Source organism: Topomyia yanbarensis, chromosome 1 (assembly GCF_030247195.1).
Source record: "Topomyia yanbarensis strain Yona2022 chromosome 1, ASM3024719v1, whole genome shotgun sequence".
Lineage (NCBI taxonomy): Eukaryota > Metazoa > Arthropoda > Insecta > Diptera > Culicidae > Topomyia > Topomyia yanbarensis.
In genome coordinates this window covers 167,805,570-167,829,535 of record NC_080670.1, presented here as the reverse complement: position 1 = coordinate 167,829,535, position 23,966 = coordinate 167,805,570, and the positions used below count along the sequence as shown (strand labels likewise).

The window sequence follows — 23,966 nt, the reverse complement described above, 5'->3', positions numbered from 1 at the left end:
TCGGATTAGATATTCGATAAAAGAAACGGTAGCAACATTTGATGATTTCTAAATTTTTGTAAAAAAATTGAAATTAGGAACTACATTCCCAGGAAATTTGAAAAAAAAATTATAACCGCCGGTAATTAAATACTTTATGGTGATACCAAAAATGAACTCATCTTTGACCTGTCACTAGTATGGTTTACATGGACTAAGATTTTTTTTACGATGTGTTCGAGCAAACAGTAGTCTTCGACGAACATGTTAACAGTACTAGTACTAAAGTACTAGTACCAGAGAAGTAGGCGCAAATCTGCGCCTACTTTTCTGGTACCCCCTGAAATCCCACTCTGTCGCGTGGTTTTGTTATTTCGTCATTCGGTCACCCATTTCATGATTAGATTTAGTCAATTCTCCGGTGCGTAGTTACTCAAAACATTGATTGCATCACCACGGTGTGTCATGACTGAAGTGAAGGGTACCGTATTCGAAAAAAAAGTTCTTCGACCCTTCTCCGTGCTACACTGAAGCAATTGTTATTCCAATCCACCACCGACCGACCGGCCACGGAACCATAACCGTTCAGTGAGTGTAGCGGGCTGTCATCCGATGGGTTATTAACAGAGGACCCTCTCTGTATAGGCACACGTCGTAGATAATTAGCTATCGCCTTTCGACGATCATTATGATCCTCACCGGCAGTCATTTGAATCGCCGCACACTGCGCACTGGTTGCAACTGGCTGCAGCACCTTACTGATGCACATAGTTTTACTTTACCTACCATTTGCCACCCTACTAACGATTAACAATTTCGCTCTTACCTAGCCACTGAAAGCGAAACACAATCGATTAATAAGTATTTCATAAGCATTAGTTTGCAGCGAAGGGACCGATACCTCCTGGTGGGCGATGCAGATTTGGGAAGTTTTGACCGAGCTTAAAGCAATTAGTTCAAAGAGTGTGACGATTCAGCACAAAGTGAGTGGAGGGCGAATAACAAAAAATTGATTATATTATTAGGATCATAGAAAAAAACTCATTAAATCCAAATTTATAAAGTTAACATAAGCATACCTCCTCAAACCACTGCGCAAACCCATTATCGGTTGCTCGGCTCAACAAAGTAATCAATTGATTTGATCGGAGCAGTTTTACGTGATCAAATCTGACTACATAGACTCAATGGTGTTTGGTGTGTTAGGTAAAATAATGTTTATCGCTTGTAAACTGTAAACACAGCCCATTTATTTTTTATCAAATCGGAAATAATCGGAGCTTGATGTATTATTTTAAATACGCGATACTTGACTCAAGTGCCGTAGCTTCTCAACCATGCAGCGTGTTTGAGCAGATAAATTAGTAAAATGGTATTGCAAGTGGAACTGTAGGGGCTTTTAAAACTAAATTTCTCGATATCTTGTTTTTGACATCCGGTAAGATAGCAAAGCATCTCGTTACGTTACTACTTCAAACACACACACCACGATTATTTGGGCACTACCTGAAACTAGGGTTCGTCGCGGTGCGGATGTGGGCGGTAAATGGATTGTCCGCACCGCAACCGCAAAAAAATAATAAAACCGCACCGCTTACCGCAACCGCACTTTATTTACCGCACCGCACCGCGCGGTAATGCGGTAAATGCGGTAAAATTTTTATATTTTTAAAATTGGTGTCGAAAAATTGTACATCTGTGTAACCATATATAATAAAATGTTATTCTTATTCACACGAAATTTAACTTTAACAGACTCCTAAGAATGTAATGTTTGTGAAAAAATCAACTTTTGCATTTTCTATTAATAAAATTCCATGCATTTTAAGGCAAACATTATACATTCAAAAACGTTCAACTGCAGTAATATGAAAACTATTATTTTAGCAACTATTCAGTTAATTGAAAAATGTGGAATAAAAATATAGTAAGAAATGAAGTTGCATTTTTTTTCTTTAAATTTTCATATTTTCAATGTTTTTGACATATGAAAATGAAATGGATGATTTTCGCATTTACGTAGTAAACCACCTTTCATTCTTAACGGAATTTCACCAAAAAAAAATTAAAGTCGAAATACCAGTACTTCTATATAGTAGCGCATATATTCCAATACAGTGAAATAAAAACATATTGTATTTCATTAATAAGAACGACGCCATATTTGACGAAAAAAAATTATCTATACATTACATCTAATCAGGAGTCCGGTCTCAACCGGCACACAATTATTGAACATTAGAAAAACTGCAAGAAATGTATGATTTGTAGCATACAGCAGAAATGATTTTTAAAAATAGGGGGTTTTACGGACTAAATATCCCAAAACTCTAACTTCCGCATTCTTCAAGAAACAGATGTTTTATCATTTTAAAACTAAGATTGCTCCCTTTAAAATGAATTAAGTGTAATTTTCTAAAAACTGGTTCGAAAGTTCTAGCATTTAATATATTTTCCTCTAATATTTTGCCAAAGAGCCAATGGCAAAAACTTCAATTAAAGTGAACGGGAGTCAAACTATGTGGTATTTGGCAACAAAAGCTTTAAAAAAGCTACAAAATAGTTGACTGAAAAATATTGGGACCTAATTTGGTGGAAAATTATAGTAAATTTGAATGGAAGTACGCGAAAAAAAGTTATGTAGCATTATGCTATATTTCACCCTAAGGAGGAAAATTTGGTGAACACCAAAATTTCTCACTAGGGTGAAAATTTGTTGGTAAAACCAGTCTTTGCACTTGAGGGCACAAATCCTTATTTCTTACACAGTTGCGTTTTGGCTTCGCCTCATCAGAAACCGACACTAACTTTTTGTCGGAATAGATTAGCGCCGGCTTGACGCAAATCCATTAAAACTAAAACACACTTTGTGTTTCAATCGAACGACTGATCAAACGTGACGTCCTGTCCGAGCAGAAGTTCTGTTTATGCCGATGAGACACAGTGAAGCCGAGACTTGTCTTGGCTTAGCAGGCCTATGCGAAAGCACTATGCTGTATTTCACCCTAAGGAGGAAAATTTGGTAAACACCAACATTTCTCACTAGGGTGATCACGTTTGATCACGTGTTTACCAAATTGATATCGAAAACGATTCATAATTCCACGATTTCCAACAGAAATCGAGAGAAGTGATTCACTTTTAAATTGGATTTAAGAGTAAACATGTATTGTTTTTAAATGATTTAATAATTTTGTCTCTATTTGGATCTTGCATTTTATGTATTTGAAAAGGTTGGTTTGTGAAGTTTTACTTAGAAGTATAAAATAACTAGTCCAAAATATGTAGTAAAAATAATAGCGTCAAAATATTTCGGACACAGCTAGATTTTCTTTCATTATCAATTATAATAATCAAAATTATCACTTTATCATTTTTTTGCGGTGCGGTTGCGGTAAAACCGCGCGGTAAAAGCTCTTTCCCGCACCGCATCTGCGGGAAAAAGTGTCTCACCGCACCGCAGATTTTGCGGTGCGGGTGCGGTAAATACCGCGCGGTTGCGGTAATTACCGCAACCGCGACAAACCCTACCTGAAACTGAGCGATGTTGTTGAAAACGGAAGCCGGTTTGAGAACCTAGAAATGAATCCAGGATAGTTGCTTCAAACAAACGTTTTTGATGGAACTGAGTTGGGTTCTCACACAGCACAAGCTTGATGCTCCGGAGGAAGTAAGGAAGCTGACACTTTCAACTTTTTCCAAAAGATGCATGATATGGCAAGCGATCAGCTCATATGGGAACCGGAGTGCGCCGTTCGTGACTACCGGGACTGTAAACGGTCCTCAAGAAGTGTCTACTAAACCTCAAGAAGTGTCTACTAAAGAGTCTACTTTCTCTGTTGAAGTATTACGAGGGCCCTGCGATTTTCTTGTGAGAATATTTCCTTGTAGTGAAAATTGGCAGCAGACCTCGACACCTACCTGTCGGCTCGTTGTGGAAGCTAGCTCAACCGCCGAGAACTATTACGAGTAGATCGCGGCGAAGCGATGAGCTGGGAGCTCATTGGTTCACGAAACGGATATCGGTATCGAGAGAAATTTCGCCACATTCTGTGATCCTTGACTGACAGCGAACATGGACTGGAGAGTATGCGAGAAGTATCCCCATAGTGACCACCAGACGATTCGCTGTCGCATCGGCCAATGGAACCCTTCTGCAGCCCGGAGAAGGACGGGCGGCAAGCTAAAGTGGAAGACGAAAGCCTTTAACGAAAACCTCTTTGTAGAGTTACTTTGGCGAACAACGGAATCAAGTACGTTGATGCGGCTGATCTAACAAGGATTGTGACGGCTAGTGATGTTACAATGTCACGAAAACTAGGGCCATGAAGTAGACGACGTGCAGCTTACTGGTTAAATGAGTAGCTCAGTACACCACACGCTGCTTGTCTTAGAACCAGAAGGCGGGCCCAGAGCTCAAGATCGGAGAGTGAGAGAGGAGCGCAAGCGACGTTTCGAGAAGATAGGGACTCTTTACGATGGGAAATCAAGCTTAGCAAGCCAATTGTCATAAGTAGCTGTGCTGAGATATAAACGCCAATCCCTGGAGGACGCGGACTAAGTCGTCATGACGAAGACGAGGGTCCGTGGACACAACCTGAAGTATGCCCGGGTAAACTGAAGATAATCGTTGAGGGACTCTTCCCGAATCACGATTCAACTACCTGGTCACCGACACTGTAGGAGGTAACACAGCCGAGTGGCAAGCGACTAACGACGAGCTCAAAGAAGCGTCGATGTGACCAAAATCAAAGAAAGCCCCCGGTCCGGATGGAATAACAACCGTGGCGCTGAAAGCTGCGATGCTGGCATATCCAGACATGTTCAGGATGCTACTGCTGAAGTCTTTAGACGAAATGAGGAAGGTGCAGAAACTGATGTTGCTGCCAAAGTCAGGGAAGTCATCGGGCCATCCAGCCTCGTATAGACCAATGCCGCAGCGTGGCATAAAAGAATGAGCCAGACCCTAAAGAGCTACTTCCAGAGTAGAGCACTGCTGTACCAGATGAACAAAGGACAGAAGGCAATGCGAGTCGCAGCGGGCGTTCCTCAGGGCTCAATTCTCTGTCCAACTCTTTGGAATGGGATGTACGATGGGGTCTTAACACTGCAGCTGCCCAGAAAAATGAAAATCGTGGGTTTCGTGGACGACGTGTCACGAACGGTGATGAGTGAGACACTTGAAGAAATGGAGGTGTCGGTGACGGAGACAATAGATGCGATCGAGAGCTGGATGATCGGGTCAAGCTGCAAATACCACAAGACGGATTTGTTGTTGGACAGCAATTGCAAAGCAGTTCAGCGGATACATATCACCGCCGAAGGGCATGTGATTGCATCGAAGTGTGCACTGAAGTAATTGGGAGTGATAATCGGCGACTGATTGAGCTTTAACAATGACGTTGATTACACCTGCGAAATGTCGGTCCATTATCTAGTGTTTCTTCGTCGATACTACGATATGGGGCTCCTGCTTGGGGTGCGGCGTTGAAAACCAAGTGGAACCGCGAAAAGCTGAACAGGACGCTTCGACTGCTGGTCGCACGAGTTGCGATTACGTACCGGAGGCAGTATGTCTTATCGCCGAGGTGATCCCCATCTGCATCACCCTGACGGAGGATATCAAGTGCTACAATCAATGAAACGCAAGAAACTTGAGGAAGATGATGAGAATCAATTTGATGGTGACGTAGCAGCAGGAATGGGACAATACGGAGAAAAAAGTGGACCTACCGGCTCATCCCAAGCCTGTCGACGTGGGTCAATAGAAAGCACGGAGAGATGACCTTCCACCTGAAACAGCTCCACGGCTGCTTCAGGAAGTATTTTCATCGGTTCGGCTACGCAACGTCACCATTGTGCCCGGAGTGTGAGGACGTCGGGGAGACACCGGAGCATGTGGTCTTCGCAGTCAATAGAGTTATGATGCAGACCATGACCGTCTTACAACGAAAACGGAATGATGAACGTCGAGCAATGGTTTCGGGAGAGCAATCACCACCAGGGAACTCTCCGCAGGAATAAGTTAGATCCGAGGACTAGTCACCGACCACGGCATCCCACCAGTTGTTCCGATAGAAAAATAGCGAAAACCAAAGAAGAATCGATATTGGGAGAACTTTTTTCGCCAGGGAATTCTCCGTCAGCGTAAGCTAGATTTACCGCTGGTGACTAGACTGAGTAGACAGCGACGAGACACCACTAGCCGCGGGTCATCGGCGCACCTGTGCGCCGGACCCTGCTTCACCAGAATCGCCGAACTGACCTCGGCACCTAGCTGATTGGCTCGATCTCGGGAGAACTTCTCTCGCCGGGGAATTCTCTGTCGGAGTAGGTCAGGTCCATCGTCGGGGACTAGACCGAGTTGTTCGCGAACAAGTCGAGGAGCTGAATGGATCACTAAGGAAGTAGTGCTAAATGGCCCAAGAAGAGAACTAAAGGGCTTAAAGGAGTTGCGGTGCTAAATGGTACCGATCACGGAGCCAAAGGGCTCAAGATGTTGTGGTACTGAAACCAAATAAGAATTGGTATCGGGAGAACTTCTTTCGTCTGTGATCTCTCCGTCAGCGTACAGTCAGATTCACCGCCGGGAACTAGACTGCGTAGACCGCGACGACACACCACCAGTCGCGCGGGACTCCAGCAAACCGGTGAGATGTTGGTCTTTGAACATTTTGCTTACTACGCCACTGCATTGAAATAGCTTCTGCACAACACACATTGTGACATTGTCGCAATTTCGGAGACATGTCTTCGGCCCGGTCATACATTGAATTTTCGTGACTTCAATATTATTAGACTAGATAGGGTCGATCCCCATGGAGGAGTACATTTGGGAATACGAACATGTATTGAAGTGGTGGACTGTCAAATATAGATCAAAATTATTCGTGGCAAGTCCTACACATCGAATTTGTACGCGAATTTGTTTCTTGGTTCATTTCCTGTAGAAAACGAACCGAAGTACAACCTCGTGTACAAGTTCGAGATGAACTTGCATACAAATAGGACATCTCCGGGGCTACAAGTTTGAAATATACATGCGCATGAATGGTATAGGTATAGGTATGCTTGAACACGATAAATCGGAATTGGACATGATTGTGGTAGCTTGTACATATCCATTCTAATGCGCGACGCAAAGCAGTTCGTGATGTGCATGCAATATATGGGCGCGTGTCAGTATATACTGATATATGCTATATAGCATAATTAAAACACTGGGATACCCAGTAAAGTTCAACTTCTACTTATAAGAGGTTGTATCACTGGAGCCGAAATACTAACTAGAACCAGCCGGAATTCCGTTGTCATTGCTGTCAGAAACATTCGGTATATAACTGCCAAAATAATTGACGCTCAACGAGAACGAACAAGGTAGAGCACACTGTACCACAATCCTAATCTTGTCTTCTGTATCTACTATCGGTACGGTTCAATGAATAGCGCTTGACAACGGAGACCCATACTATACGATAGATATATGATCGGGATCGATTAAGATTCAACTGAGAAAGTCTGAAAAAGCTGCAATTAGAAAATTCGATACTAACAACTCAATTCTAATGCAATATGGCATTAATAATGTAAGGAAGCTCTCTGTTATGACATTAAAGCTAATTTTTTTGTTAACAATATTCTCGATAATGCAATCCTGAAGATATTAGTCCCATTATCTGCAAATCTTCTCTAAACAAAAGAAGTCTTCTTTTACGATTCGGTACATGTCATATGTAAAACAAATAAATACATTGACGCCGTCATCTTCGAGTAACTATGTAATGGAACTAAATATTTTCAGCTCATCACCATGAAGAAATATTCCAGACACGATGCGTTAACAAAGATAGCGTTGATGAATAAACCTAGGTTGTTCCAAGTGATATGCTTGAGTGATTAGAAGTATGATTAAATGTGTACTATCTAAAAAGATTTTTCTAACCCGAACCACTTCTTTGTTGGTGAGCTGTGTACAATACGATCGATTATCCAACTACGTTATGCCCACCCCTAGGCCACACTTTTGCGATCAAAGAACCGCATGAGAACTGCTCCCCCGTATAAATAAATACCACTCCAGAAAACTTCGGAACCAATTCCAAACTATTCATATAATACTCACCATAATGGGAATACTCTTGATATATTCCCTCCTTATAATTCAACTATTCATCTACCATACTCATTTTGGTTACCATTTCTAGTATCTTCCGTGTATCCTATATTGAAGATTTGTATACATTTTAATTTTGTGCCAGACGTTAACATTGCTCTGGTGGTCTCTATCATCCGCACATCTGTTTACCATGTTCCACAACTTTGTTGTTAAACTTGATCAAAAACGCTCGTCAATAAAACGGCGATAGCTCAATTGGATAAAGCGTCAGTATACTTAGTTTTCTTCAGAAGATGGCGTGTAACAAAATGAAACTTTGTCAATCGATAGAATTGAAAAGGAGAAAAGGAAGAGTTCTTTTTCTCAACCTAATATTTTATGCATCGATAGATCTAAAATATACATGTCACCATAATCTGTGTGGTTCTTGAATGGTATGTTGTCAAAATTTATATGGAAATAATATTTTGGTATGGTGACCCGATCAGAAACACATAACAAGAATATTTCAAAACTATATCTCCCGTTGTTACTTGTTATAATTTTCTGTTATTTTAACTACTAACGAGACCAAATTCATAACACAATATGTTACGAAAATTGCATTCTGTTATAATCTTGTTATTTCATTCTGATCGGGGACTGTTCTTAACAACCAGTTGTTATTATACCAGGCAATGGTTAATCTATTGTTGAACGAACCATATGGAAAATTACGTGGGGAATGAGGTAAGCGTGCAGCAGACTGCGGGGAAGAAAAATGACAGCGAACAACTTTGTTTACCCACTGAAATCCAGGCAAACATATGGAGAGAACTAGTAAACAATGTTGTTAGCTTTCGTTTCAAAAACCAACAAGGCTGATCGGCGTTTTTGAGGATCGTATCATCTGAGAATAAAAACTTCTTGGTTTCAAGCAATGGTAGGCATATGGTACATATGTATACGGGCCCCCACGGCAAAAACGGCTTTTAACTTTTTGGTGGTATTTCAAATTCACGTCTGTTCAATGTCATTTTTTTCTCGTTTTCCATCTAGCTTAACCATTTCAATTGCAGCACGTATGCATACGAAACATTCTTTCACCTTTGAAACATGCAAACATGTTGGATAAACGCAATGCTCAGTAACCGCATACTTTGCTAGTCACTGCGACAGGCTGAGGATACGGAAGTTGAATATTTGCGGTTGTCCTCATGGCGGCGTTCTGTTACCTTTGTTATGGAACTTGGTAGCCGACGGCTTGTTGAAGAAACTCAATGAGCTGGAATTTCAAACCTACGGGTTCGCTGACGATTACCAAATACTAATTACTGGATTTTGCATCGGAACAATCTTTGACTTAATGCAACAGGCTGTCGACAAGTTAATTTATCAGTTAACTCAAGCAAAACTTCAATGGTTCTTCTCCCGAAGAAGCGAATAACAACCGGGGTTCGTCTCTTGTAGTTCTTTGATTCTGAGCTACTGTGTGCAGATCAAGTCAAATACGTTGGAGTTATATTGGATTCCAAACTGAATTGGTCTGTCCACATTGAGTTCAGAGTCAAGAAATCGTGCATGGCCTTCGGACAGTGCAGACAAACTTTTGGAAAGACCTGGGTTCTCAAACCTAAATACATCTACTGGATTTACACGACAATTGTACATAAAATACTGTCATACGGATGCCTTGTGTGGTGGCAGAGGGGAGAGGTGGTGACAGTCCAGTCAAAGCTAAACCATCTGCAAAGAATGGCGCTCATGGCGTTGATTGGTGCTTTCACCACGACTCCGACTGCTGCTCTTGAGGCACTTCTAAATATCAAACCATTACACATACACCTCAAACAAAAAGCACTATCATGTGCATACAGACTGCAGGTTACTGGGCTTTGGAACAGTAACCATGTTGATCTTGCTACCAGTCATACACGATTGTGGTCACAATTGGTTACATGGGGTGAAGATATTCTTACTCCCAGCGATATTACACTCATATGTAGTTTTCCTTACAGGACACTCCATGTGAAGATTCCCTCTCGAGAGGAGTGGTTGTCTGGCTATATGGAAAGACAATAACAAACGCAAGTGGTCTGTTACACTGAAGGTTCTCTGATGGAGGGGCGTGCTGGTGCTAGTGTCGACTGTCGTGAAATGAGATTGGAACAATCTCACTCACTAGGTAGATACTGTACTGTATTCCAAGCAGAAATCTTTGCGATTATGTGCGGGGTGCAATTGGCCCTTCAACTGAGTTTGTCCGGCAGAGTTATAAACTTCTGCTCCGATAGTCAGGCTGCAACCAAGGCCCTTAGCTCAGACAAATCCCGGTCCAAGCTAGTGATCGCGTGCCGAACCCAAATCGAAGAACTAAGCATTGTCAACACTATCTGCCTTGTCTGGGTTCCCGGACATTGCGGTATTACTGGAAATGAATGGAATGATGAATTGACCAGGGCAGGTTCAGCGATTGACTTCGTTGGTCCTAAGCCCGCACTGTCAATTTCGACAAGTTGGATAAGAGAAAAAATACGGTCCTGGGCTTCGTCCGAGCACCGCAATTATTGGAGAAATCTACAAACGTGCCGCCAAACAAAGGCGTTTCTAGAACAACCATGCCCAGTGGTTTCGAAAAATCTCCTACATTTTTCGAAGCTCCAGTGCGGCATACTGACCAGGCCACTGAAAACTCAATTATCACATGGCAACTATTCAGCGCGCTGAGTCTTTTTCATGTGATCTTTGTGAAACCGACTACGGAACCTCATATCATCTGATATGCAACTGTCCAGCGGTAGCGCAATTGCGAGTTCGAGTCTTCGGCCGTCCTTACATAGACGAAACCATGTTTGGTCGACTGAAACGCAGTGACATACTAAAGTTTCTTATCCAAAGTGGTAAAGAGCTTTAGGCTTATTCGCAGGCAAGTTGAACTACTTGTGAGTTTAACTTACCTGTTGTTTATTTTTGTTTTTGTGTTATTTTTCCCACCCTTCCAATTCTATTTCCCCACACCTCCTTGTCCTTTCCTTCCGCTCAGGAAACGATGAAAACACACGGCAAGGCACAAATCCCCGACTACATACGGGGAACGTGCCATTTAAGCCAATATATTCTGATTCACGATTCCTAATTTAATCAATCAATCGATAAACTTTCAAAAATACAAATGTGTATTCCAGTACATGTAGAACTAGTCCGAATGAAACTGGCTTCAATGAATGTTATATGCTCTGTCATCTGTAATCGCATACCTATACATACATTTTTCCTGCTGCTGAACTATCATTCCTATTGCAGGAATGCGGGCGGTTTGAGGGTAAACGCCTAATCTGCTTCCCCACGGGTAGGGGAAGATGGAGTAAAACGCACCCCCGGGGCAAAATGCACCCCTTGATGATACCGAAAACTGCCGAAAATTTCTAGAAAAGAGTAACACCAGTCGGAAGTCCGTCATAGTAAACATAAACTGTCAAAGTTAGATAACCGTACATCAAGGGCAGCTCTAGAAATAAACAGAACACAATAACGTGCTCTTCTCATGTAATTATTGTGGCTCGTGCAACAAGGATTTTCAGCTCTTATAAATGCTGTTTTGCTATTATATCAGTGCATTCCAGTTCTATTTATACCGTTGTTCATTATTCTGTCGCACTATACATGCAGAATCTACAAAATAGTTCACTTTTTGCTAAATTTATTTCTCTGCTCCATCAGGGGCAAAATACCCTCTTCTTTGATTTTGCTGATTTCTTTAATCGAAAACAGGAAAATCGTTCCGAAAACCTACTAATTGCATAACCTAAGGCTATTTAATGACACACTTTTGTGAAATCCCGTCAGAAAACAAAACAATTTGCTTGTTCACCGAGCATTCTGCCCCGTTGTTGTAGCGTATTATGCCACGTTTTTGTGGTGCATTTTGCCCCCGCAAAGGTGCGTTTTGCCCCGCTTATTTTTCAAAAGGTAATTTTGAATGATTTTGAAGAATACAATATTTTTCATGTTTTTGAATGCTTTGCAAAGCGTTATGATTGTGATTACTGAGGAAAATGTTGGCTAAACGATATCATTAATTAAATTCTTCCAATTGATGTTCTATAGCTGAGTTATGATCATATTTCCTTAGGGGGTGCATTTTACCCCATCTTCCCCTACTTATAGCCTAGTAATAACCAACTGGCACTTGTGACCTAACGAAGAACCAGAGTTAAAAATAATGATAGCTTTTTTTGGTGACTGTAAATGAATCTGATGCGGCTTGTGGTGAATAGAAAAAATATTCATTCAAAAATCCATGTTATTCATTCAGTTGAATATCGTACAATAACATTCATTTCACTACTGATCTAGGTAAATGATTTCAAATATTGGTAAAGCATATAAAAGAATCATTATCATCGCTATTCCAGAGACTACTTTGATCCGTTTGATTCGTTACTGCACGTTGCATTGAATAAATGGGCAGTTTGTTCGTTTGACGTTTTGACTGAATACTGGCATTGAAAATGTATACGGCTAAATATGATCAATTTTCATTCAATGAATAAGAATATTTGTAACGCTGCTGAGGACCCTTTTGCGACTTTTAATCTAATTTGACCTGGATTGTGGAAGAAGATAGAAGTGCTAGTGATTTGTCTTGTTTCGCGGTGTATTTTCCAGGTAACTTGTGAGAATTGTTCGTGTTGTGTATGTTGTTAAAAAATATTTCTTTTCCATTTGCTAATGCATAAAGGCACTTTTTGTATCAAATCTACCGGCTAGCCACAGAGGATCGTATCGCAGATTATGTATTGCTGCATAGAGTCCATACGATTCTCAGAAGGGAAGCATACGACTGATATCTATTATTCGGACGAGATCCGTATTTGAGGATCCCTTTCAGAAAGTTTGTGAGCTATGGATGTGATATAAGTTGCTCGCATATCACCGTTCAGATATCAGACAACAACTACGTTGCACTTTTTGCTTCTGGGGAAAGCGTTAGCGTGATCAACACTCCGGACATTGCGGAGCAAACCGAATTGGCGCTGTAACCGAGTCCGCTGTAAAGCGTGACTACAGATCATGAGGCTTTAACCCTAGAACGTTGCCCTAGGGTACGCCATCTTTAGAACTGTGTGAAGACGAGAATTCGGCATTTAGCGATCTGGAACCCTAACCAATTGATAGTAAACGTAGGAAATGGTGGTAAAGCCATTTTGCTTTTGGCCTTCGTGGAAGCAGAAGTCAAAGTTGGCGTGGGGTACATTTGTGCCCCAGTGTACGATTGCCGTTAGTGTTTCATTCTGTCAGTGGAAATGTAATTCGTGGCAATATTAGTATAAATACTGGTTGTTTTACTACACATATAACAATTAGTATTATGTAATCGTTTTTAATCATTTATTCAATTAATTTAAATTAATTTTGCAGTAGAAAAGAATGTGTTCTTATTTACGCTGTTTTACACTTTTTTATTTTTTTTCATAGTTTTTCAAAATAATGGCCCGCAAGTGCGATTTGAACACAGTAACTGCTGTAATCGTAACGTTGCGTGTTACCAATGTATTACTGATCAGAAATAATTTTCTCATTTCAATTTCCAACCCATTTTGTAATATTTTCCAAAACTCATTTTTCATCCTTCTAAATAATTACACTTTTCTAAAATTTCGAAATTATATTTTATACCGTTTCTAGACCATTCTTTCAACTTTTTGAATCACTTGATTTTTTTTCAAATTGGTTGAAAATTTGCAAAGTTATTGTAATTTTTGTGAAAATAGTCAAAACAACAATTTTTTCACTTTTTTGTTCAAGCCAATTTATGTATGATTGAGTCAATAAATTCCGTACTTTCACTTACACATTTGTTTTCGCAATTCAAAATAGAAGAGAACCCGTATAAATAAATACCATTCCAGAAATCTTCGGAACCATTTCCAAACTATTCGTATAATGCGCACCATATTAGGAATACTACTGATATATTTCACCATTATAATTGAACTGTTATACTACCATACCAATTTTAGTTACCATTTCCAATATCTTCCGTCTATCCTATATTGGAGATTTGTATACTACATTTTCCTTTGACGCCAGAGGTTAATATTGCTGTGGTGGGCTTTGTTATTCATATATCTGTTTACCCTGCTCCAAAAATCTGTAGTTTAAGATAGTCAAAAATCCTCGTCTAACAATATTACGGAGATAGCTCAATTGGATAAAGTGTCAGTCCACTTAGCGTCAACGAAGCATTCTTCAGAAGATGGCGAGTGCAAAATAATATTTCATCAATCGATAGAATTGAAATGTGAAGGGGAAGAGATTTTTTTCTCCAGCTAATATTTTATGCATCGCTAGACCTAAAATATGCATGCCACTATAATCTGTATGGTTCTTAAATAGTATGTTGTCCAAATGTATATGGAAAACAGCATATTTTGGTATGGTGACTGTTCTTAACAACCCGTTGTTTGTATGGTCGAGTATGGAAAAACGACACTGGTTATGTTTGATATTATACTAGGCAATGGTTAATCTATTGTTGAACGAACCATATTGAAAATGGTTTTGAAACGATTGATGCAATGGTTGGCATATGGTACACATTTATGCGGGAATGGTATATTATACATTTCTTTTGTTCGAATTTTCAAACCTGCGTACATTGCGATCAAACGTGTGGGGTACGTTTGTACCCCAGTGCAACGATCTAAAGTGGAAAAAGTAAGTATCACAAGTAACAATTGAAGCTTTATAGCACGCTACAAGTTTTATCAGTGGCTATAAAACTACCACAAAACCTCAGTTGTTACTAGGGATACCGTTCTAGGGTTAAGCTAAAGCCTAGGTTACGTTCCGCTGCCGATTAGGTTTAATTGCTTTAATCCTTGCATACGATTTTTGGAAGAGGTTTGAAATTCAAACAATGATAATGGAGAAGTATGATTTCGAACGCTGACGCGTTCGCAGAATCTACAGGAATCCACACCTCGTTCACTAAATCAAATCGAGTTGGGCGAAACTCACGATATCCCAGGTTAGGCGTATACGGAGACTTCCACGACAAGATGATTAGGTTGTTTCCGTGTAACAACAGACTGGGAAGAACGTCGTTATTACAGCACGAAATCTAAGACTAAGACCCATTTCATGTTTTTTTCTACTTTTTGGTTTGGATGGTTCAACAATTATTCGCAAAATAAGCATACTCTGAAAAATAGATAATTTTGACAATTAGATATTAATGATATCTGTACACGTTTAAGAAAGACAGGTGACAACATTTTTCTTTGCATGAATGTGGTTATCATTTGTTCTCGATAGAAAGTGAAGATTCGTAGATGAAAATGAATACACTTTGTTCGTTGTTAATGTTGATGAACATCCCGGCTGTCATAATTAATTTTACAAGCAGATAAATTTAGAAAACGACTTGTGTCAAATTTTAACCAAAAGTTGAATAACATCGCCAAATTGTTTACAGCCGTAGAAGATGGCTTTCGCCCTAAATAGTGTCTAGTTCAGCTGTTGTAGACGCATGCTTTAAGTGCTCAAAATAATCCTGCATAATTGAGCTGCCTAATGGAATATATTTTTGTTTTTACGATCGTAGTGAAGAACCAGCCACCGACAGAAAACCTCCCTCTTGTATTTGCATTTTCAAGCTATTTGGCATAATTTTTAATGAAGTCATGTTACTATTCTATAGCATTCTATCGGGAAAATGGCGGAAAGTTCAGTGCTGACATCATAAACTTGACGCAGATACGAAGTCTGCACAATTTCTCTTGATTTCCGTTCCCATGGACATCGGAAAATTAAACCTGAAATAGGCTACAGTAGCACACTTAGACCTAAAATATTCGCATGACTGCGCCCCCATTCTGATGTCAAACCATCTGTTGCATGACCGGAAACGTCCAACCAATTATCATGGTATGCTCCAATTTTCCAACGATGAACGATAAACACAAAAAGGTAAAATAATTCTGGACATCTCATGCTACTGCACGGTAGTCGTTCTCATTATTAATCTTTTTTTCAAGATAACTCTAGTTTCGATGACAAATTGAAAAAAAAAATGATTTCACTGGTTGATAAAAAACCATGAACATATTTAACTTATTTCCAATCATTAGACTGAAAACTTTGTACAGGTACCACATTTATGGTTTTATTTACTCCCTTAGGACTATTGTATTTGTCATATATTTTTTATGTGCCGTAAAACAACTCACTTGATTACCAACAGCAAGTCGAAGGTCATTTGAGTAATTTCCGATGCGCCCGCTTTAGCGAAGTTTATTTGCGGATTTACTGCCAGACACACATATCAAGATCAAACCAATCAACGTGGGATGCACCCTTCCACCGAAAACTGGGTCGTTTCAATTGCGGAACCGCTACAGTCACTGCGCTCTTGTCGAATACCACGGGATCAAGCAGGTAGGAATAATTACGCGCTTTGGCTAGCATAGCACAGCGCAAGTCCATTACCGTGTGTAGTGCACGGCAAACATCGAGAACCGTTCTTTTTTTTCCCGATTCCCATGACCCTCCGCCGGTGGTCTGATTAGTGCGGGTGTGGTGTGAAGCGATGTGATGTAATACAATCCAATGCTAAGGTTGAAACAATGTTCAGCGGAAACGCCCGAGACGGAATCAATCGAAGGTCAACATCCTCTTGGCGAATAATGTATGCAAACAGGGGAAGGCAAGCAACAAACATCACCTGTGGGACGCCCATAGAGGTACGCGAGCTGACTTTATTCGCTCACAATTAGTATTGTTTTCCATGCAAAACAGGTGTTATCTGTGAGGGGTCTTTTCACTCAGCTGAAATGGGTACTGTAGGTACCTAGACATCATTCCTGTTGTACAGCGACGAAAATATTTCTCGTTGGGCTTCAACGGCATTATCCATATTTCCGCCAAAGACCTTCTCTCTCTCTATCTATCTATCTAGCTATCTCTCTCTCTCTCTTTGAGCAGTCAACTTCATCAGAAAAGGGTACTCTGAATAATTCACGCAACAACAAACAAATCCACTGTATAGTTATGCAAAATGTCACGCTTGAGGTTTTTCTGCTTTGGTTTTATTCAAGTGTTAGTAATGGTCGCCAGTGGAAAAAACAACAAATAACTCGACGTCAAATCCAGTGATGCCACATTGAAATTTGTGTTCATGGTCAAATCCATCTGTGGTGCTGAAAAAAGAAAAATTATTGTGAAAATCATTGAGAAATTTCAAAAAAAGTTTCTGAAAATATCGAGATATTTACAAATGCTGCCTTGAGTTTGCGCAATATCCAATAAAATATTTAACGCCTATGTTGTCGTCAAGTCGGCTGCCATATACTGATGAGATGAAGTTGAATCCCAATTTATGAATAAGATTGCAGAAACTTTACCATCAGTTCTCAGAAAAGTTACGAATAAATTTATGATATAATCAGACAATCTGTGAATGTGGCAACTCTGATCAGAACTTTCCCAGCACATCAACTTATCAGGTGAAATAGCATAGCGACGGCACAGGTGCTGGTCTGCTAGACGGTCTGGGCAGAATCACCTGGCATTCATTCCGAACAGGGGGTAAATAGAATGTATGAAATAAACGTATATCAGAATGTATGACTAATTCGACACTCTACTCGATGAGAAAAAACGCTCTCTCTCTTTCTCTTTCTCTCTATTCATCGTATTAATGCAAACGTCTCGCTGGATGACTTATTTATCTTGCGCGATTGCTGATTACTATTGTTATTATTAGGGGGTTTATTGAAAGCGTTATTATCTCGTTAAATTCCCTAATTTTCTTAAAAAATAAACAAGAGTACATATATGATTTTGAACGTTTGTATCTTTTGATATACTGAGTGGAATTAATACATTTCTGCAATATGTAGTGGAAAAAAATGTTCATCAATTTTGAACGACATACCAAATTATGTGTAAAATGCATTAGTAGCGAAAAAACTAATTTTTAACAAATATTTCGAAAGCGGTGAGGAAAAAGTAAAATTTACAGTCTATCAACGGCAAAGTCGGCTAGATGAACCACGAACGGAATCCGCAAATTTTAGAAATTCACAAGTACAGATTGGATGTTGAAAAACCGAATATGTTGTAAAATCGTAAGTAAATTTTGCCTGCAGCACCAATAGGGGTCCATTCTGATTGGATAGCCGCACAACTGTAGATCTAGACCGGTACACTGAGGAAATAATAGTTGGAACTCTGACTAGGTTGGCTTGTTTGCTGTTATGGAAATTTAAATCAATTTGTGCTCTTTCGTGCTAAAAGTAGAGTTCATTAGATTAACACTCGGAATACCAAGGGGGTAAAAAAATGGGAACGCTTACTTTGACCGGTCATATCTCTGCCGTTACATAATCGATTTTAAATCTGTCTTCACCAATAGAAAGGTATATCTTTTGTGAACACGTCGAATTAAAAAAATAGAAGAATAGAGTTGTCTACAGTAAGTTACAGTAAAAAGAGAATAACAAAGTCAGCGAGAAAAAAATGGGAACGCTTCTTTGACTTGCCATATCTTAGCTGTTTGCTCACCAATTTTAATTCTTTCTTCACCATTGAATAGGTAAATCTTTTATAAAAACAGTGAACAAAGAATGATGGAAAGCAAATTTGTATATCTGAAGTAATTGTAAAAAAAGTAATTGAGAGTCAGTGCAGACAAAATGAGTTTTTCTGTTCAAACAATCGTATCACGACCATTTGTCAGCCAATTTCAATTTTCCTTACACCAATGCAATCCTTAGAGCTTCTAGACTTGTAATATATGCAATAAATAGTAGATTTTCAAAAATTACTATACTTTTTCGAGTTTTTAGTAGATAAGATTTTTACAATGTACGTGGCATACGGCATTGAAATTCTTTGCGACTTGTTAGTTTTACGGTTTGAAAATTACCTGTTTACTCAATAGTTCTACATAATATACATGGATATTATTATATCAAAATGTTTGCACAAACGTGGAGAAACACAATATTGTATGTAAGTTACTTAATAATAGAGTGTGTTAGGACGATTCAGTAAATACGAAGAAGTTCAGAATTTTAAAATATTCGTCATATAACTTCAAATTTGAAGCGATGACCTATGCATTTTAATACACCAATCGATTGTAATTGACGGCGGCTACAATTTCTGAAAAAAAAAACATTTTTATATTTTCTCAAAAAATAGCCAAAAGTACGTAGAAGTACAGAAATTTCATTTAGTTCGCAAATAACGCCGAATTCAAAGCGATGGCCTATACCTTTTTATATACCAATCGATTATAATTGATTTTGGTTACAATTTCTGGAAGAACAATTTTTATATTTTCTCAAAAATAGACAAAAGTACGTAGAACTACAGTAATTTCATTTAGTTGACAAATAACTTCAAGTATTCAAATCTATCACCTATGCAATTTATACACCAATCGTTTGTAATTGATTTTGGCTACAATTTCTGAAAGAACAAATTTTTATATTTTCTCAAAAAAATAGCCAAAAATACGTACAAGTACAGAAATTTCATTTAGTGGGTAAATAACGTCGAATTCTAAGGGATGATTTATACTTTTTTATACACCAATCGATTGTAATAGATGGCGGCTACAATTTTTGAAAGAACACATTTTTATATTTTCTCAAAAAATAGACAAAATACGTAGAAGTACGGAAATTTGATGTAGTTGGCAAATAAGGTCAAATTCAAAATGATGGCCTACACTTTTATATATACCAATCGATTGTAATTGATTTCAGCTACAATTGTTGCAAGATAAACTTTTCATATTTTCCCAAAAAACTACAAAAATACGTAGAAGTACAGAAATTTCGTCTGATTGGCACATAACTACGAATTTCCGTACTTCTACGTATTTTTGGCTAATTTTTGAGAAAATTTAAACAATTGTTCTTTCAAAAATTGTAGCCGCCATCAATTACAATAGATTGGTGTATAAATAGTGTAGGTCATCCCTTTTAATTTGCAGTTATTTGCCAATCAAACGAAATTTCTGTACTTCTACGTATTTTTGTCGTTTTTTTTTAAAGAAAATATAAAAAGTTTATCTTGCAACAATTGTAGCCGAAATCAATTACAATCGATTGGTGTATAAAAAAGTATAAATCATCCCTTAGAATTCGACGTTATTTACCCACTAAATGAAATTTCTGTGCTTATACGTATTTTTGGCTTTTTTTTAGAAAATATAAAAATATGTTCTTTCAGAAATTGTAGCCAAAATCAATTACAATCGATGGGTGTATAAATTGCATAGGTAATAGCTTTGAATACTTAAAGTTATTTGTCAACTAAATGAAATTACTGTAGTTCTACGTACTTTTGTCTATTTATGAGAAAATATAAAAATCGTTCTTCAAGAAATTGTAACCAAAATCAATTATAATCGATTGGTATATAAAAAGGTATAGGCCATCACTTTGAATTCGACGTTATTTGCGAACTAAATGAAATTTCTGTACTTCTACGTACTTTTGGCTATTTTTTGAGAAAATATAAAAATGTGTTTTGTCAGAAATTGTAGCCGCCATCAATTACAATCGACTGGTGTATTAAAATGTATAAGTCATCGCTTCAAATTTGAAGTTATATGACGAATATTTTAAAATTCTGAACTTCTTCGTATTTACAGAATCGTCCTAACACACTCTATTATTTAGTAGCTTACATACAATATTGTGTTTCTCCACATTTATGCAAACATTTTGATATAATAATATCCATGTATATTATGTAGAACTATTGAGTAACCAGGTAATTTTCAAACCGTAAAACTAACAAGTCGCAAAGAATTTCAATGCCGTATGCCACCTACATTGTAAAAATCCTATCTCCTAAAAACTCGAAAAAGTATAGTAATTTTTGAAAATATACTATTTATTGCATATATTACAAGTCTAGAAGCTCTAAGGATTGCATTGGTGTAAGGAAAATTGAAATTGGTTGACAAATGGTCGTGATACGATTGTTTGAACAGAAAAACTCATTTCGTCTGTACTGAATCTCAATTACTGTTTTTACAATTACTTCAGATATACAAATTTATTTTCCATCATTCTTTGTTTACTGTTTTTATAAAAAAATTACCTATCCAATGGTGAAGAAAGAATTAAAATTGGTGAGCAAACAGCTAAGATATGGCAAGTCAAAGAAGCGTTCCCATTTTTTTTTTCTCACTGACTTTGTTATACTCTTTTTACTGTAGCTTACGGTAGACAACTCTATTCTTCTATTTTTTTATTTGACGTATTCACAAAAGACATATCTTTCTATTGGTGAAGACAGATTTGAAATCGATTATGTAACGGCTGAGATATGACCGGTTAAAGTAAGCGTTCCCATTTTTTTAGACCCCCTTGGTAGTCCGCGTAACTTTTTACCCCCTTGGTATTCCGAGTGTTAATATATCATTTTATCCCATTTGGATATTAAATATTTTTTGACATGAAACTTTCTCTTGTTTTCACAACGGGAGAAAATGCTGCAATCGTTAAATGGTGTTGGAATCGAAGAATCTATAGAATGTGTTTTAATATGTTGTCACATTATCAACAGTTATCTTAATATCAGATGTTTAGGAATTCGTATACATTGCTATTAATACATAACCAGAGCAGGAAAATATTGAGATCTTCGAATGAGCTTGAATGATGATCAAATTTCAATTCATGACATCACTTATTCGTTCGCTGTAGCCCAGTCATTTAATTATTTTCGGTTCAACTAATTAACAAGGTTACTTTAGTTTCTATGCGGGCTCCGTGTCAGATTATGGAGTAAAAATGACGCTAAATGACGAGCTCACTTATGTACACAAATGTAAAAAATGGCTCATTCATGGTTTGGTTGAATTTGAGTAGAAACGACAACTCAACAAACGCTTCACTAAGAAAATTTTCAGGTAACTAACCAGAAAGTTATGCACAAGCCTTGAATTTTGTACTTGTATTCAACATTGCGTCAAATGCGTTTAAAGCTTGTATCGGGTTTTGCCAGAAACATATTTTTATTCACTTGATGGTAACATAACCTAATCTTTTCCATCTTCTGGGTGACCAAGCGTTATTTCATAAACAATTATTAAAACCCTCCGCAGACCAGATGAGAATCAAAGGCTCTAGGGTTGCCACCTCCGTTGAGACTTTGCCCCGGATATTTTTACTAACCTAGGAGTAGACCCCAAGAGAAATTTGTAAGCGCTGATACTAGACATAAATTAATTTCATAATTAAATCGAATGCTCAATAAAATGTTGGAATACATTCTAATGAGTTAAATAGAAATTAATTTTCACTCTTGCGTTCTTTTTGTAACACACCAGGGTCACAATGTAACACTGGGTGAAAAATTACTCAGATTCACCGTAGAATGCAACGTCAAAATGCTGACCACTGTCTAAACACTTCACATTTCGTGTTCGTGAATCGGCAAAACTCGGGCTATTTAGGTGTAAATGTCGCTATCCTTTCCTATCGCATAAAACCCAAATGCAACAGCAACTCTCGCTGAGGAGAAAAAGCCGATAAAAGCATAGTTTTCCTCCATAGCTAACAGTCAAGGAGAGTGAGGCAGCCACAACAGCAGCATTGGCTGGGATCAAATCAAATGTCTTCCCAGTCAACAGTTATGGAACGATTCAGAGGCAGCCAATGAAAATACCGGGAGAACTAGATTGTTGAATAAGAATGCCGGTCGGTAGAAACACTACATTTTTTCGCCAAGCAACAGCAGTGAAATAAAGAAAAACTTATATTATATCGTTTTGAGGACATAGAAACAAACCCAGATTAATTGCTTCAAACAAAGTTTTCGATAAAACTGGGTTGGGTTCTCGCAAAACAGCGGTGGTTTGAGCGAAATATACATATATCAGGTTAAAACCCAATTCGATTTGCAGTTCAGTGGCGCATAACCTAGGTTCGAAACTGGCTCCAAACAAACGGTTTGACAGCAGTTAGCTCTGAAAGTGAGTCAGTTTCAGCTACAAGCGAATAACGCTGGAAGTAGTGGGATGTATAATTACAACTTCAAAATTGCGGAATACTTTTGCCGAAATTGTACTAATGTTGACTTGGTTTTCATTTGCCTTGTATTGCATACGACACCCGAAATAAAGGATCAGTCGGAAAATTAAATCTGGGCCCATGTAGTGGTAAAAGTTCTACTTATGGATTTCAAATATATTGCAAAAAACTAAAAAGTTTCAGTCTCCGGACCAAACCCGGAGAGGTGGTAACCCTAATGGGTACCGAACACCAGGTGGGGTCAAATCTAACCCCAGATTTTCTAATGCACCAGAATCGCTTTATTACGATTGAAACAACGTAGTAGAGAGAAAATACTTCTTTGTCAATTTATTTTGAATACTTTAAATTTACCTCCTTCAAGGTTACCTAAAACGAAAACTCGTTCACTCTCCCCACGGAGCCTACAACCAATGTGTATGAAAGGATGAAATGCCGTTTTTGCATCGGGGTGACGATTATGAAATATGATAACTTAGATGATAGGTTATTTATAAAACATTTAGGTTTTACATCAACTTAACACAGCCTCATAAAATTAGCAGCATGAACTTTACTTGCCAATTCTTGGTGGTTTTTTTTACATGAGAATTTCCTGACTTCAATTACAACAACAGAACTTCCTCTTGCATCCGAACTCACGCTACTGATAATGTAAACAAACCACCAAGAAATGTCAAACTAAAACTTCATTCATCGTGTCGTTATCCTGCAAAGCTCAATAATGTGTGCAACAAACGAGTCAATAGTACCCGGAATGATGAAAACATTTTAATTCTGGGTTTAGAAGTAAAGCAGGAAATACCACAGGGTTTGGTACATCACTC

At 38.4% G+C, this 23,966-nt stretch overlaps 1 protein-coding gene across 1 annotated transcript in view; it reads left to right on the top strand.

The window, feature by feature from the left end:
* The window catches only part of LOC131680582 (uncharacterized), a 483,677-nt gene that overhangs the window by 219,113 nt on the left and 240,598 nt on the right, over positions 1-23,966 (top strand). The gene's annotated exons all lie outside the window — the stretch shown is intronic.